Here is a 17,579-nt window from a genome sequence, read left to right as displayed (position 1 = left end):
TGAAGTTTCCACTCTGCCGGGTGGAGGTCGTGCCTGCTGAGGAAGTCTGCTTCCCAGTTTCCATTCCCGGAATGAAACACTGCTGACAGTGCTATCACATGATTTTCCGCCCAGCGAAAAGTCCTTGCAGTTTTTGCCATTGCCCTCCTGCTTCTTGTGCCGCCCTGTCTATTTACGTGGGCGACTGCCGTGATGTTTTTCCCACTGGATCAATACCGGCTGACCTTGAAGCAGAGGTCTTGCTAAGCTTAGAGTATTATAAATTTACCCTTAGCTCCAGTATATTTATGTGGAGAAAAGTCTCCAGACTTGATCACACTCCCTGGAAATTTTTTCCTTGTGTGACTGCTCCCCAGCCTCTCGGGCTGGCCTCCGTGGTCACCAGCATCCAATCCTGAATGCCGAATCTGCGGCCCTCTAGAAGATGAGCACTCTGTAACCACCACAGGAGAGACACCCTTGTCCTTGGATATAGGGTTATCCGCTGATGCATCTGAAGATGCGATCCGGACCATTTGTCCAGCAGATCCCACTGAAAAATTCTTGCGTGAAATCTGCCGAATGGAATTGCTTCGTAGGAAGTCACCATCTTTACCAGGACCCTTGTGCAATGATGCACTGATTTTAGGAGGTTCCTGACTAGCTCGGATAACTCCCTGGCTTTCTCTTCCGGGAGAAACACCTTTTTCTGGACTGTGTCCAGAATCATCCCTAGGCACAGCAGACTTGTCGTCGGGATCAGCTGCGATTTTGGAATATTTAGAATCCACCCGTGCTGTTGTAGCAGTATCCGAGATAGTGCTACTCCGACCTCCAACTGTTCCCTGGACTTTGCCCTTATCAGGAGATCGTCCAAGTAAGGGATAATTAAGACGCCTTTTCTTCGAAGAAGAATCATCATTTCGGCCATTACCTTGGTAAAGACCCGGGGTGCCGTGGACAATCCAAACGGCAGCGTCTGAAACTGATAGTGACAGTTCTGTACCACGAACCTGAGGTACCCTTAGTGAGAAGGGCAAATTTTGGACATGGAGGTAAGCATCCCTGATGTCTCGGGACACTATATAGTCCCCTTCTTCCTGGTTCGTTATCACTGCTCTGAGTGACTCCATCTTGATTTGAACCTTTGTAAGTGTTCAAATTTTTTTAGATTTAGAATAGGTCTCACCTAGCCTTCTGGCTTCAGTACCACAATATAATGTGGAATAATACGCCTTTTCTTGTTGTAGGAGGGGTAATGTGATTATCACCTGCTGGGAATACAGCTTGTGAATTGTTTCCCATACTGCCTCCTTGTCGGAGGGAGACCTTGGTAAACCAGACTTCAGGAGCCTGCGAAGGGGAAACGTCTCGACATTCCAATCTGTACCCCTGGGATACTACATGTAGGATCCAGGGGTCCTGTACGGTCCCAGCGTCATGCTGAGAGCTTGGCAGAAGCGGTGGAACGCTTCTGTTCCTGGGAATGGGCTGCCTGCTGCAGTCTTCTTCCCTTTCCTCTATCCCTGGGCAGATATGACTCTTATAGGGACGAAAGGACTGAGGCTGAAAAGACGGTGTCTTTTTCTGCAGAGATGTGACTTAGGGTAAAAACGGTGGATTTTCCAGCAGTTGCCGTGGCCACCAGGTCCGATGGACCGACCCCAAATAACTCCTCTTCCTTTATACGGCAATACACCTTTGTGCCGTTTTGAATCTGCATCACCTGACCACTGTCGTGTCCATAAACATCTTCTGGCAGATATGGACATCGCACTTACTCTTGATGCCAGAGTGCAAATATCCCTCTGTGCATCTCGCATATATAGAAAATGCATCCTTTAAATGCTCTATAGTCAATAAAATACTGTCCCTGTCAAGGGTATCAATATTTTTAGTCAGGGAATCCGACCAAGCCACCCCAGCTCTGCACATCCAGGCTGAGGCGATCGCTGGTCGCAGTATAACACCAGTATGTGTGTATATACTTTTTATGATATTTTCCAGCCTCCTGTCAGCTGGCTCCTTGAGGACGGCCCTATCTATAGACGGTACCGCCACTTGTTTTGATAAGCGTGTGAGCGCCTTATCCACCCTAAGGGGTGTTTCCCAACGCGCCCTAACTTCTGGCGGGAAAGGGTATACCGCCCATAATTTTCTATCGGGGGGAACCCACGCATCATCACACACTTCATTTAATTTATCTGATTCAGGAAAAACTACGGTAGTTTTTTTTACATCCCACATAATACCCTCTTTTGTGGTACTTGTAGTATCAGAAATATGTAACACCTCCTTCATTGCCCTTAACGTGTGGCCCTAATAAGGAATACGTTTGTTTATTCACCGTCGACACTGGATTCAGTGTCCGTGTCTGTGTCTGTGTCGACCGACTAAAGTAAACGGGCGTTTTAAAACCCCTGACGGTGTTTCTGAGACGTCTGGACCGGTACTAATTGTTTGTCGGCCGTCTCATGTCGTCAACCGACCTTGCAGCGTGTTGACATTATCACGTAATTCCCTAAATAAGCCATCCATTCCGGTGTCGACTCCCTAGAGAGTGACATCACCATTACAGGCAATTGCTCCGCCTCCTCCCAACATCGTCCTCATACATGTCGACACACACGTACCGACACACAGCACACACACAGGGAATGCTCTGATAGAGGACAGGACCCACTAGCCCTTTGGAGAGACAGAGGGAGAGTTTGCCAGCACACACCAAAAACGCTATAATTATATAGGGACAACCTTATATAAGTGTTTTCCCTTATTGCATCTTTTATATATTTCTAACGCCAAATTAGTGCCCCCCCTCTCTGTTTTAACCCTGTTTCTGTAGTGCAGTGCAGGGGAGAGCCTGGGAGCCTTCCCTCCAGCCTTTCTGTGAGGGAAAATGGCGCTGTGTGCTGAGGAGATAGGCCCCGCCCCTTTTTCGGCGGGCTCGTCTCCCGCTCTTTAATGGATTCTGGCAGGGGTTAAATATCTCCATATAGCCCCCGGAGGCTATATGTGAGGTATTTTTAGCCAAAAAAGGTTTTCATTTGCCTCCCAGGGCGCCCCCCTCCCAGCGCCCTGCACCCTCAGTGACTGCCGTGTGAAGTGTGCTGAGAGGAAATGGCGCACAGCTGCAGTGCTGTGCGCTACCTTAAGAAGACTGAGGAGTCTTCTGCCGCCGATTCTGGACCTCTTCTCGTTTCAGCATCTGCAAGGGGGCCGGCGGCGAGGCTCCGGTGACCATCCAGGCTGTACCTGTGATCGTCCCTCTGGAGCTAATGTCCAGTAGCCAAAGAAGCCAATCCATCCTGCACGCAGGTGAGTTCACTTCTTCTCCCCTAAGTCCCTCGTTGCAGTGATCCTGTTGCCAGCAGGACTCACTGTAAAATAAAAAACCTAAGCTAAACTTTTCTAAGCAGCTCTTTAGGAGAGCCACCTAGATTGCACCCTTCTCGGCCGGGCACAAAAATCTAACTGAGGCTTGGAGGAGGGTCATAGGGGGAGGAGCCAGAGCACACCACCTGATCCTAAAGCTTTACTTTTTGTGCCCTGTCTCCTGCGGAGCCGCTATTCCCCATGGTCCTTTCAGGAACCCCAGCATCCACTAGGACGATAGAGAAATGTGGATTTTCCAGCAGTTGCCGTGGCTACCAGGTCTGATAGACCTACCCCAAATAACTCCTCCCCCTTATAAGGCAATACTTCCATGTGCCTTTTAGAATCCGCATCACCTGACCACTGCCGCGTCCATAAACCTCTTCTTGCAGAAATGGACAGCGCGCTAACTCTTGATGCCAGTCGGCAAATATCCCTCTGTGCATCACGCATATATAGAAATGCATCCTTCAAATGCTCTATAGTCAGTAATATACTGTCCCTATCTAGGGTATCAATATTTTCAGTCAGGGAATCCGACCACGCCAGGCCCGCACTGCACATCCAGGCTGAGGCGATTGCTGGTCGCAGTATAACACCCGTGTGAGTGTATATACATTTTAGGATATTCTCCAGCTTTCTATCGGCAGGTTCCTTTAGGGCGGCCGTATCAGGAGAGGGTAGTGCTACCTGTTTAGACAAGCGTGTGAGCGCTTTATCCACCCTAGGGGGTGTTTCCCAACGTGCCCTATCCTCTGGCGGGAAAGGGTACGATGCCAATAACCTTTTAGGAATTATCAGTTTTTTATCGGGGGAAACCCACGCCTCATCACACACTTCATTTAATTCCTCGGATACAGGAAAAACTACAGGCAGTTTTTTCTCACCAAACATAATACCCTTTTTAGTGGTACTTGTATTATCAGAGATATGCAATACATTTTTCATTGCTTCAATCATGTAACGTGTGGCCCTAGTGGAAGTCACGTTTGTCTCCTCATCATCGACACTGGAGTCAGTATCCGTGTCTGTGTCTGCCATTTGAGGTAACGGGCGTTTTAAAGCCCCTGATGGCGTTTGAGACCCCTGGACAGGCACAAGCTGAGTAGCCGGCTGTCTCATGTCGTCAACTGTCTGTCGTAAAGAGCTGACACTGTCACGCAATTCCTTCCATAAGCTCATCCACTCAGGTGTCGACTCCCTAGGGGGTGACAACTCTATAATAGGCAATTGCTCCGCCTCCATCTCATTTTCCTCCTCAAACATGTCGACACAATCGTACCGACACACCGAACACACACAGGGAATGCTCTGATAGAGGACAGGACCCCACTAGACCTTTGGGGAGACAGAGGGAGAGTATGCCAGCACACACCAGAGCGCTATATATAGACAGGAATACCACTATAAAATGTGCTTTTCCCTTTATAGCTGCTGTTAGTATTAAAACTGCGCCAAATTAGTGCCCCCCTCTCTTTTTTACCCTTTTCTGTAGTGCAGGGGAGAGTCAGGGAGACGTCCTTCCAGCGGAGCTGTGATGGAAAATGGCGCCCGTGTGCTGAGGAGATAGGCTCCGCCCCCTTCTCGGCGGCCTTTTCTCCCGCTTTTTGGTGAGTTCTGGCAGGGGTTAAAATACATCCATATAGCCCTGGGGGTTATATGTGGTGTATTTATGCCAGCCAAGGTGTTTACATTGCTGCTCAGGGCGCCCCCCCCTAGCGCCCTGCACCCTCAGTGACCGAAGTGTTAAGTGTGCCTGAGTAACAATGGCGCACAGCTGCAGTGCTGTGCGCTACCTTGGAGAAGACTGATGTCTTCTGCCGCCGATTTTTCCGGACCTCTTCTTGCTTCTGGCTCTGTAAGGGGGCCGGCGGCGCGGCTCTGGGACCGAGCTCCGAGGCTGGGCCTGTGTTCGGTCCCTCTGGAGCTAATGGTGTCCAGTAGCCTAAGAAGCCCAAGCTGGCTGCAAGCAGGCAGGTTCGCTTCTTCTCCCCTTAGTCCCTCGATGCAGTGAGCCTGTTGCCAGCAGGTCTCACTGAAAATAAAAAACCTAAAACTAAACTTTCACTAAGAAGCTCAGGAGAGCCCCTAGTGTGCACCCTTCTCGGCCGGGCACAAAAATCTAACTGAGGCTTGGAGGAGGGTCATAGGGGGAGGAGCCAGTGCACACCAGGTAGTCCTAAAGCTTTACTTTTGTGCCCAGTCTCCTGCGGAGCCGCTATTCCCCATGGTCCTTACGGAGTTCCCAGCATCCACTAGGACGTCAGAGAAATACACAATAAGTATATTTTGTGAAACACCTATATTAGATAACCCTAAAGCATGTAGCCACCTCAGGTTATAGAATATAGGGATAGCAATCTGAGTGAGATACACGAAATGGAGGTCACAAAGCAGTTATATGCACACACACAGAGTCACAATAAACAGTGCAGTAATTATGACATGCAATAAAACTGCACTGGACTAGCAATACAGAGTAATACTAAGTATGTCTATAGAGACAATAGATATAACAATGCACAGTAAATACTGGATGTATATCACGGGGTACTTGTACTAAATAACCCTGACTAAATGCACTCTTTCTTAACTAACACGGTCAACAGACATGTAGAATACTTACGTGTCCTGTAAAATGCACAGCGCTGACATGCAGGAGGCTTTACAGAGGACGATTTGCCCAAACAGTCTCAGGATCAGCTCAGCTTGTCCTAATGGCGCCCAAACGCTGACAGGGAGTGAGGGAGAGAGAAATATGCAGCTCCAGGGAGGGAACATTTACTCTAAATGGCACCCTGGGGCTGGTGGAAGGGCTACAGGTCAAAGCCTTATCCCCCTGCTGGACTTCACCACCGGGTACTGTGGGATGTATAATAAACGTTTTTTAATAAAACCGACCTGTGCCCTTGCCCTGGTGGTCTAGTGGGGTCCCTGTACGTGATTTCCCGCAGGTCCCGCTTGGGGTACCCTCTTACCGCCTCCCTGTGTGTGGCCACGAGATCTAGGAGGGCAGCGGTGGTGTGTGTGACTGATAAAGAGGAACCGGAGCCTTTGCTGTAGGTACCCGGCAACCAGGGCGTGGGAGTGTACAGCGCCGCTGGGGGAGTTGATGGAGCTACAGCAGGAGATGTCTGACTGACATCTAAAACTTACAGTGTCTCTGCTGCAGCCCTTGAAGTTTTAATTTTTCACTTTGAAAAACTCTTCTCAGGGCTGCTGGAGCAGCCCCCCTATTGTATGCCTGCACTGCATGGCACCAACTACAAAACTGAGCTCCTTTGCACGGATGCGGGTTATAGAGGAGGTGGCGCTATGCATTTTGGGAACAGTCAAAGCTTTTAGCCTGTTGGTGCCTCGGATCAATATCCTACTCTACACCCCAATGTCATTCCCTGTGGAGCCCTACCCTGCAGCAGAAATGCTGCTTTTTTTTTTTTTAATGATCGGATTCTTGCTTTGTAAGCCTCAAAGTACTTCCAATCCCATCCCTCAATGTTCTACATAGCCTTAAGCCCCCCCATGTCTCTCCAGTCTCATGCCACCCCAAAGTTTCTTCATCCTCATAACCGCAGTCTCTAATTTCTGTCCCCCACCTCTGTCATTATTATTCTTTATTTATATGGCGCCACAAGGGTTCCGCCGCGCCCAAATACATAGTACATAAATAAATAACCAAAACAAGAAAACAGCGACTTACAGTTGAAGACAATATAGGATAAGTACAGGGTAAATAAACATAGCTACATCAGCAGATGACACTGAAATAAGTATCAGGTGGCAGAATACCACAGGATTTGGTGCAGTAAAAGATTATTAAAGTAAGAGAAAGGATAAGCACATGAGGGAAGAGGGCCCTGCTCCAGAGAGCTTACATTCTAAATGGGAGATGCAGACAGACAGGGGTGACCCAGATTGGGTAGACAGAGAGCGTGGAACAGAGGGTTAGGAAGGGATTTGGCTGGGTTTGGTGAAGTGGGTCTTGATAGCCCCTATTAAATTTGTAGAGGTGGAGAGTCTGAGGGGAAGAGGTAGAGAATTCCAGAGAAAGGGAGCAGCACGTGCAAAATCTTGGAGGTAGGAGTGGGAGGAGGTAATCAGTAGGCAGGAGAGGCAGCGTGCAATAGCAGAGCGAAGAGGACGGGTGGGAGTGTAAAGGGAGATAAGGTCACAGATGTAAAAGGGAGAGGAGTGGGTGAGGGCTTTGTAGGCGAGTGTGAGAAGTTTGAATTAGAATCTGAAAGGGAAGGGAAGCCAGTGAAAGGCTTGTAGGAGAGAGGAGGTGGACGTAATGTGTTTGGTGAGGAAGATAAGCTGGGCTGCAGTATTATGGAGTTGTCAGGGATGCCAGTCAGGAAAAAATTACAGTAGTCTAGTCTGAAGATGACCATTGAGTGGTTAAGGGTCTTAGTAGCATCCTGGGTCAGTAAGGGTGTGATCTTGTAAATATTTTTTAGATGAAAACGGCAGGTTTGTTAAAAGGTGCTGAATGTGTGGTTTGAAGGAGAGGGAGGAGTCAAGGATAACTCCAAGACAGCGCACTTGGGGGCTGGAGGAGATAGTTGTGCCATCAATGGAATTAAAAATTGTGGGAGGTGAGGTTGTGCGGGAGGATGATCAACTCAGTATTAGACATGTTAAGTTTAAAAAGCACTGGGACATCTGAGATAGAAGAGAGACAGTTGGAGATATGAGTGAGGAGGAAAGGTAGATTGGAGTATCATCAGCATAGAGATGATATTGGAAGTAAAAAAAAACGAATGAGTTCACCTAAAGAGGATGTATAGAGAGAGAAAAAGAGGGGACCAAGAACAGTACCTGGGACCCCACTAGCACCTACAGTTAATGGAAGTGTGGGGAAGGTGGAGTAATGAGAGGAGACAGAGAATGAACGGGAAGACAGCCAGGAGAGGGCAGTATCACGCAGACCAATGACGTGAAGGGTTTGCAGTAGGAGAGGGTGGTCCACAGTGTCAAAAGCAGCAGAGAGGTCAAGAAGAATAAGCAGAGAGTAGTGGCCCTTGGATGTGGCAGCATGGAGGTCATTGCACACTTTTGTGAGTGCATTTTCAGTGGAGTGGAGAAGATGGAAGCCAGACTGGACTGGGTCAAGCAGTGAGTGTGAGGAAAGAAAGGAAGTAAGGCGGCTGTAGACAATACGATCAAGGAGTTTGGAGGCAAAAGGGAAGAGAGAGATAGGTTGGTAGTTGGAGAGAGTGTTTGAATCAAGGGTAGGTTTTTTGTTTTTTTTTAAGAGTAGGAGAGACGAGTGCATGCTTGAAGGCAGGGGAGACAGTGCCTGATGAGAGGGAGAGGTTGAGAAGGTGGAAAGATGGGAACAGGCAGAAGGAGAGAGGTAGTGGAGGAGTCGGGAGTGGCGTTTTCGCACAGCAGCGTTCGGGTCTGAAGTGCGCATGCGCCGGCGCTGCAGTGCGCCGGTGCATCGCTGACAGCCGACGGCTGTCGTAGCCTAGCGATCGCCTCAGCCTGATAAACAGGCAGAGCAGTCGCTGGGCGGGAGGGGGCGGGCACGCTAGCGTTTGGCCGCCGTTTTGTGGGCGTGGTCCAGCCAATGCAGGAATGGCCGGACCGTGCCGGGGGTGGGCCGCAGCGGCTACATGTGGTCACACGCAGCCGCAGCTACCCGGGCAGCAACGAATAGCTCCCGGCCAGCACGCAGGAGCTGCGCTGGCCGGGAGCTACTCCTGAAGTACAAAAACATCGCCGCTGTGCAATGCTTTTGTACTTCTGCAGGGGGGGTTGGGCCTGACATGTGGGGCAGACTAGCCCAGTGCTGGATGTCCCGCCGCATGTCTGTGTGCCTGATCAAGTCTGAATTAGACCCTGTGTTCTCTCCTTTGTGTCTGGTTATGGGGGTGATTCAGACCTGATCATAGATGTGCTAAATTTAGCACATTAACGATCAGTTTCTCTGACATGTGGGGGGATGACAAGCACAGTGCTAGTCCGCCCTGCATGTCAGGCCCTGCCCCCCTCTCCCGCACGGGTGCGAAAGCATCGCACGGCGGGGATGCTTTCGCACCAGCCAAGAAGCTCCCTACCTGTGCAGCCTAGCTGAGCTGGCAGGCGGCTACCTGCCGCGTTGTAGGTTGCGGCGGCTGCGTGTGATGTCCCGCAATGGTCCGGACCGCGCCCCACCAACAGTGTTCTAATGCCGTTGGTACGACCCTCCCAGCCCGCGACCGCCTCTGCCTGTTAATCAGGCAGAAGCGATTGCACCAGTGAGATGCATTCGCATCTTACTGGGTGCGCACACGCAGTATGCCTGCTGCACGTGCGCACTAGGCAAAGGGCTTCAGACTGCGATCGCTGCTGTTGCAACGATTGGGTCTGAATTAGGTCCTATGTGCATCTCCTCTCTGGTGTATCTTTTCTGCGCGTCTTTCTTTTTCCTGCCTGTGTGGCCTTGTGTCTGCCTGTCCACTCCTATCTGATCCGGTGTCTTTAGGTAGTCTATTCTGTCTAGACATAGGTCTGTCCTGTCTGTCTATCAACAATACAGTCTAGTGTCGGTCTGCCATTTTTCCCACTCTTCAGTTTTGTATCAGTCTGAACATGTATCTTTTGCCAATATGAATATTGTCTGCCTGAACGTGTACAGATGTTTTCTCACACATCTAGCCTCAATACGCCATACATCGCGAGATGCCTGGCATGAGCGGGCCTGCAGTTCCCGGGTAGCTCTGCAGATACAGCCGCAGTTGGCAGTCGCACACAGAATATAGGCATGCCACATATTTTAATAAGCAAAGTCTGCTTCTGCATCTTAGCGTCTTATTCGCATAGCGTTGAAAATAGGACATATTTTGGGGGGAAATGCACAAAGATGCCCAGCGTTAGTAAACACGCTCACAACAAGATGGGCTGTTTAATGTGACTGCAGCAACAATGTAGGAGGACACATCTGTGTTTGTCTTATTTTTCGTTTGCTTTTCATCCAATGTATCTGAATCCTTTACTGCAGTATTTCCCTATGCAAATGCTGAAGGCATGTTTTTAGAGAGATATATATATATATATATATATATATATATATATATATAAATTGTTAGGATAGTTTAAAAAAAAAAGCACAGTAAGTCGATCTCCATGACGTCAGACTTGCAAATACCAGAATACCAGGAACTAAATGTATCTACAGCTAGGAGCCAGCTAGATTTCTGTAGCAGGTAGACAATGAGGTGTTCTATAACAAGGCTACAATGCCTATGAATTAAAAGGCCCAAAGGGGTACATTTATCATGGGTTGGTTTTTCCTGTGGGTTTGAAAGTAACCCATATTGCCACTGATTTTGCACACAAATATGTAGGAGTCACTCACTATTCAGTGGCTGGAGGGTTAATACTCAAGTCACCGATAATGGGCCCGATTCAGTAAGGATTGCAAATTCTGCCAATTAGCAGAATTTGAAATCCTTTTGCTAGCATGTTGGGGGCGCCCATCGCATTGAAATTTCTGCTTGTTAGCAGAAATAGAGGATGCTTCCTGCCGCCATGTACCCGATCACGGCGACTGCGTGTGACGTCACTCCCCCGTTTGCGCCACACCCCGTTGAGCCGCCTCTGCAACGCTCCATCTCCGCCCTGGAAACGGAGCGTTGCCGCAACCCCCCCCCCCCCCCGTCTCTGCCCGATTGCCAGGCAGAGGCGATCGCATTTTATCCCCCCCCCCCCCCCGCAGAAAGTGCAGGTGCATGCACAGGACGCCCGCTGCGCATGCGCCTCCGCATCTTTGTCTCCGTTTTTGCGGCTGAATCGCACACTGCGATCCAACCTGCATTAGGCCCAATATGCGTAATTTAAACCCCCTAAAGTTTTATGGAAAAGCACTGCCATTCTAAGGCTGGGTACACACATTGCAATATATCGTTTGTTCAGTCGGCAAATAATATGTTGCAAATCCATTGGCAGGTGTGTACAGCCGATACGTCTGTGAACGATGCTGTTCAGACATATCAGGTCAGCCATGCAGCACGGCCGATGCAGATCTAGTGGTACATCTGCCTGTGTGTACAATTGGTGTGTATGCACATGATAGTTTGTGCAAATAACTTTCCAATCAATAGATCAGTTGGTGGATTGGACAGACGGCTGATCTGTCGCATAAGTGTGTACCCAGCCTAAGGGTTTGTACAAGGAAGTCTCCTGCATCTAGGGATGTCCAAGCCTATGCTAAGTTCCTCCTGATAATCCTGGCTGGTGGTTTAAAAAGAAAAAAAAAGGAAATGTGCCTCCTATTGTTTAACAAAGAGTATATGTACCCTTTAATCTAAGAAATGTGTGTCCCCTTTCTAAAAGATAGAATGCCCCCTTCAGTATAATGCTGAATATAAACTCCCCTTCATTCTAATTACTGCAATGTGCCAACTTGTCTTTTTAATATACCGTACTGTGCAAAGGTTTTAGGCAGGTTTGGAAAAAATGCTGCAAAGTAATGGTCCCTACACACTGAAACATGTACCTGAACAATACGAACATTCTCGTTCATTAATAAACGAGAACTTGTTCATATCGTTCAGTGTGTAAGCACCAATGTGCGGCCCCGCGATGCATGGCCTCCCGCTCGTTCATCGTTGGTGCCGGGTCACTTACACAATCTCGTCCATATTAGCATGCATTGCTATGGAGCCGGGGGGAGTTAAGAAACTTAACTCCCCCTCTCGCGCCACAGAGTCGCATGTATTGGCCGTCGAGCACCCAGGCATCACATCGCCGGGTGTGTAGGGTGCATAAGAATGCTTTCAAAAATAGAAGTGTTGTTAGTTTGTTTTTTATCAATTGACAAAATGCAAAGTGAATGAACAGAAGGAAAATTTTAAACAGCATCAATTCTTCTAGGATACACTTGAACAGTTTCTGAAGGAACTCGGCAGGGAGGTTGTTCCCAACATCTTGGAGAACAAACCACAGATTTTCTTTGGATGTAGGCTTGCTGAAATCCTTCTGTATCTTCATGAAATCCCAGACAGACTCTATGATGTTGAGAAAAAGGCTCTGTGGGGGCCATATAATCACTTCCAGGACTCCTTGTTCTTCTTTAAACTGAAGATAGTTCTTAATAACATTGGCTATATGTTTGGGGTCGTTGCCCTCCTGTAGAATACATTTGGAGCCAATCAGACGCCTCCCTGGTGGTATTGCATGATGGATAAGTACCTGCCTGTATTTCTCAGCATTGAGGACACTATTAATCCTGACAAAATCCCCATCTTCATTTGCTGAAATGCAGCCCCAGACTTGCAAAGAACCTCTACCATGCTTCACGTTTGCCTGCAGACACGCATTTTTGTACCTCTCTCCAGCCTTTCGGCAAACATACTGCCTTCTGTTAGAGCCAAATATGTAAAATTTTGACTCATCAGTCCAAAGCACCGGCTGCCATTTTTCTGCACCCCAGTTCCTATGTTTTGCGCATAGTTGAGGAGCTTGGCCTTGTTACCACACTGAATGTATGTTTTTTTTTATCCCAATTCTTCCATGAAGACCATTTCTGGACAGGCTTTTTCAAACATTAGAAGGGTGTACCTGGGTTCCACTGGTTTCTGCAAGTTCTGAGCTGATGGCACTGCCAGACATCTTCCGGTTTCGAAGGGAAGTTAGCATGATGTGTTTTTCATCTGATGCACTAAGTTTTCTTGAACGACCACTGCATCTATGGTCCTCAAAGTTGCCCATTTCTTTGTGCTTCAATGCTGAGAAATACAGGCAGGTACAAAGCCATCATGCAATACTATCAGGGAGGTGTACTATTGGCTCCAAATTTATTCTGCAGCAGGACAATGACCCCAAACAAATAGCCAATGTCATTACGAACTATCTTCAGCGTAAAGAAGAACAAAGAGTCCCGGAAGTGATGATATGGCCACCACAGAGCCCTGATCTCTACATCGTATCTTTCTGGGATTACAGAGAGAGACAGAGTATTTGAGCAAGCCTACATCCTGTGAAGATCTGTGGCTAGTTCTCCAAGATGTTTGGAACAGATTCAGTATGATCTACCAGCGAGCGGGATGCCGGCTGTCCATATCCCGACGGCGGCATCCCGCATGTCAGAATGCAGCCAGCGGGACGAGAGCAAAGAGTCCCCTTGTGGTCTAGCTGCACTCGCCAGGCTGCAGGCTCGACGGCTCACCACAGGATCTATTCCCACTCTATGGGTGTTGTGGACACCCACGAGTGGGAATAGTCCTGTTTTGCCGGGATTCCGGATGGCAGCATTGTCGCCTGTTGAGATTCCGGCGTCTGTATCCTGATCGCTGGAATTCCGACAGCCAGCAAATTGAACGAAACCAGTTTCAAAAACTGTGTGCAAGTGTACTAGAAGTACGGAACCTATTTAGAAGGCAAAGGCCAGTCACACCAAATATTGATTTGATTTTCTTTCTGTTCAATCACTTTGCATTTTGTTAATTGATAAAAATAAACTATTTTTGACAGCATTCTCTCTTTGCAGCATTTTTTTCCACACCTGCCTAAAACTTTTGCACAGTAGTGTACATTTGCACTGTTACCATGATAATTGTTTCCCACTATGGTTTCTGCATTGTAGTGTGTATAACATGCACCTAACATATTGGTTCGGTTGATCTGAGGTAGTCCATTGGATTTTTTTTTTAAAACGTAGAAGTGAAACGAACTACATGGTATGAGCTCCTGCTCCAAAGGCGTTAATAATAATAATAATAATAATTTTATTTATATAGCGCTCTTTCTCCAATAGGACTCAAGGCGCTTAACAGATAAACTACTTTATAGTGAGACAGCAAGTCAGGAGCAGTATTTTATTGTAAGTAAATCTGGTGATTTACTGAAAATACTTCCAAATTTCTTATTAAGCAACAACAGTGTTAACAACATAGGGAACCCGTACTTTTATTTTTCCACAGCTCTATCATAAACATACTGATTGGCCCATGAAGGGCCAGAGCGGGTTGCTGATAGTTACTGTACCTGTTCACACAGTGAAAATCAGGCCATTGAGGTGTCATACAGAGCTGTTTAGACATGGGAACACAGATGGGCTTGGGAGGGTTCTACAAACTGAGATAGTCAGATTTTATGGCTAGAAATGTATTAAGTTGCTGCGCTTGGATGGATAAGCTGCTTTCTTAAAGAATAGATTAATGAAGTAAATGGAAAGCGCTAAATATAATAAAAGTACTGAAAGTGATATTTAAAATGATTATAGATAAAATAGCGGTACCTGTAGGGAAAAAAAAGTATTAATAAAATAATGTTTACACTCTTTTGAGTGAATTGGTAAGGAGTGGCCCGCACACTGTTGTTAATAGTCCCGGTTTGCCAAATGGTAATTGCCTACCTGTCTCTGCACTTAGTTGTCCCGGAGCCGCTGGTGAGCGCTGCGGCTCTGATCTTGAGTGCGGCGGATGGCGTGGCTGGCGGCGCTGAGTCCCGCTGCGTCCAGCGGGCTGTGTGCGCAAATGGTGTTCTTCTGGCTCCCGTCACCGCTGATGTCAGCGGGTCGTGTCGCGGCCGATGTCCTGGCCGTACAGTGGGCTTTCTTCTCCTTAGAATAATACAGTCTCCAACGCGTTTCATGCAGTTGCACTTTTTCGAGGAGTGAATAAAAGTTCTTTATTTGGTTTTCAATTTATAAGTACTTTCAGTACTTTTATTATATTTAGCGCTTTCCATTTACTTCATTAGTCAGATTTTATGGTCAGAATTCTTATTTTCTTTTTAAGTATGTATAGGATCACCAATGTTGTTAACCTCATGAGAACTATCACTGTAAATTCTCCATAAACAGCATGTGATACCAAGAAATAATATTACTGAATGATAATGTAAGACTGCCTATGTACAGAGTTAAAAAGTTGGTTTATTTCGGTAAGCTGCATGCAGCTTGCAAAATACTTACCTCACAATTTGTCAGGACAAGAAAACAATTGAGAAAACGAGGGTATCAGTCCGAAATAACTCATTAACTTTGGCAAAAGGCAGAAGAAAATTGGGGGCTCTGTTTGTAGTATATCACTGCAGTCATTTGGTTTTGCAGAGCCTTATACAAAGTGGAGGCTGCCATTTTGTAGGCTGAACCAATGTTCAGTTTATGAATTTGTGATATCACTGAGGCATTAAGCATGATGGCTGAGGCTCTATGTTCAGGAATATTAATTTATTTCAGGGCAATTAAGGTGTTTAATGATGATAATGATAAAAAAATAACAACAAGAATAATTATAGGAGTCTATTTACTAAGCCTTGGAGAAAGATAAAGTGGACAGAGATAAAATACCAGCCAACCAGCTCCTAACTGCCATGTCACAGGCTGTGTTTGAAAAATGACAGGAGATGGTTGATTGGTACTTTATATCTCTATCCAAGACTTAGTAAATAGACCTTATAATTATGTATCGCTCAGCAGTGTAAATGTTTGGTACAGTTACTCTCTTAAACCAGTTTAACATTTCTGTATATACATTTATTGATTGTAATTCTTGTCCTTTGTTTTTGTTTTTTTGCCTACATCATGCCTGTATGCGATAGTGTCTGCCTTTCAGATTTGATTTATGGTAGCTATTTGTGCTAATATTTACATAAACTGTACATAAATGTATGCAAAATATATGCATACAGTATTTATCTGCAGTACTTTGTAAATCAATTGTTGTAATGAGTCTTTAATTCTACATTTTATCTGTATCATTGTATACATACATGTTCTAAATATCAGATACTTATATACAGTAACTCCAAGTGATATACAATCAGAAAGACAAACCTATCAGGATAACAATACTGGTATATAACAAAGACTTGCTTGCTAAAGCTTTCATTCAAGAAAATGATTAGGCTATGCTAGACAGAGCATATCAATGTAGCCTTGTCTGTATCAGCTCTCCTATCACTTGCCTGATATCATATGTGTGCTAGAAGTGAAACTACAAATACAATGCTGTAATATAACATAAATGGTGATGATAGCAGGTGTATTTAGGGCTCTACATTACATACAGTGGTGTGTGTATTGTACTGCCAACAACATGCTGTGGATGGCTAAATAATACAGTCTTGCCCACTATATAGGTCCAAACTTTAAAAACAAACTCACCTGTGAGCAAGCAGGAAATCCTACAAACATGTTACATTTGCATGATGTTCATGTAAAGCTATTGCAATATGCATGTTATCAGCTATTTTATTGCCAGTATTATTAGTTAGTACTGTGCATGTTTGAATAATGCTCATTATGTTCTTGGTATGAATATTGTGTTATACTTTGCATGTTGTGCCATTTCCCATGTTACAGCATTGGTTTGTATTATTGCTCTGCATCACGCAATGCTGTTCTCTCTACATTGCCCCATTGTTTGGCTTGCGATCTTGTTTTGTCTTATCATGCTGCTCTGCAGATCCTGTTACCAATTCCCAACCTGCCTTCTTTCCTGAGCCTCTGGTTATTATACATCACTGGGAGCAATGTACTCACCTCATTCCTTGTCACCGTGTGTCTGAGATGCTTCTTCCTGCTCTGCTGCTGCCTGCTTTCTCTCTTTCACAACCCCGGTCCTTCCTTTGTGTGGCTGTTTCGTGCAACAGCCTCCCCCCTCTTCCTCTCCTCCCTTGTTATCTCTCTCCCTTCGTCCCCTGTCACCCTCCCCCATTGCCTTTTTCAATACTCCTTCTCGGCTCCCATTGGACTCTCTGGGTCTTCTCCTCCTCTTTCTTCTCTCCTTCTGCTGCCCCCACACTCTCTCCTGTCCGGTTTATCTGTCCCTGATGTCTCCAAAAATTGCATCCTAATTTCCTGTGTAGGTCTTTAAAAGTATTATTGTTTTGATTGTTGTTGTTTTCAAATAACTTTTGCTTTTAGTTTTCATTCCAAATACATATTTGCATATTTTTTAAAGAAATTATAGCACACCTTTTTCTCTTTTTAGAATCTAATTTGTGTTACTATTCACTCATTTATCAGTTACATCATCTTGTAAAACTCACCCTCTCACATTTCTTATCTGTGCTTTCCACCATTGTTTTCAGCACTGAACTACACACTTCACAGTATTCTGTTCTGGAGAGCTTGCAATCTATACTAAAAAGCTAGCTACATACCAGATACTTTATATGTACAAAGATGGAGAGATTAATAAAGCAGTATTACATTATTTATATATATATATATATATATATATATATATATATATATATATATATATATATATATACACATACATATATAT

At 46.1% G+C, this 17,579-nt stretch overlaps 1 protein-coding gene across 11 annotated transcripts in view; it reads right to left on the bottom strand.

Annotated features, from left to right (window-relative positions):
* The window catches only part of LIMD2 (LIM domain containing 2), a 286,232-nt gene that overhangs the window by 74,898 nt on the left and 193,755 nt on the right, over nucleotides 1-17,579 (bottom strand). Inside the window, exon 1 of one of the 11 annotated variants that reach the window (XM_063959531.1) lies at nucleotides 16,829-16,971. The exons of 9 other annotated variants lie outside the window; for them this stretch is intronic. The gene's annotated coding sequence lies outside the window, so the exon portion shown is untranslated. Of the gene's footprint in view, nucleotides 1-14,695; nucleotides 14,901-16,828; nucleotides 16,972-17,579 lie in introns of those variants that run through there. One more of the 11 variants, XM_063959536.1, reaches the window with a different exon arrangement.

Source organism: Pseudophryne corroboree, chromosome 3 (genome assembly GCF_028390025.1).
Source record: "Pseudophryne corroboree isolate aPseCor3 chromosome 3, aPseCor3.hap2, whole genome shotgun sequence".
Taxonomy (NCBI): Eukaryota; Metazoa; Chordata; class Amphibia; order Anura; family Myobatrachidae; genus Pseudophryne; species Pseudophryne corroboree.
This window is presented reverse-complemented; position numbering and strand designations above follow the sequence as displayed.